A 315-nucleotide genomic window follows, 5' to 3' on the forward strand; every position below is an offset into this window, starting at 1 on the left:
AGCCGATTAAGAAGTGATTGATTAAGTCCAGTGTAGAGGGCATTACAGTAGTCTATCCTCGAGCTGATAAAGGTATGAATTACTTTTTCAAGGTCAGCTCAGGACAAGAATGGTTTGACCTTACTGAGAAGCCTTAGCTGGTAAAAGCTCGCCTTAACAACTGCACTAATCTGTTTGTCGTACTGCAAATTTTTGTCAAAAATAACACCCAAGTTACGCACAGTGGGTGCAAACTGAGGTGTTAGAGGACCAAAACTGAAAGAACTATTGGGTGAGTCAGGGCTGAACAGGATGTACTCCGTCTTTCCTTCATTC

Source organism: Phoxinus phoxinus, assembly GCF_949152265.1.
Source record: "Phoxinus phoxinus genome assembly, chromosome: 20".
Classification (NCBI taxonomy): domain Eukaryota; kingdom Metazoa; phylum Chordata; class Actinopteri; order Cypriniformes; family Leuciscidae; genus Phoxinus; species Phoxinus phoxinus.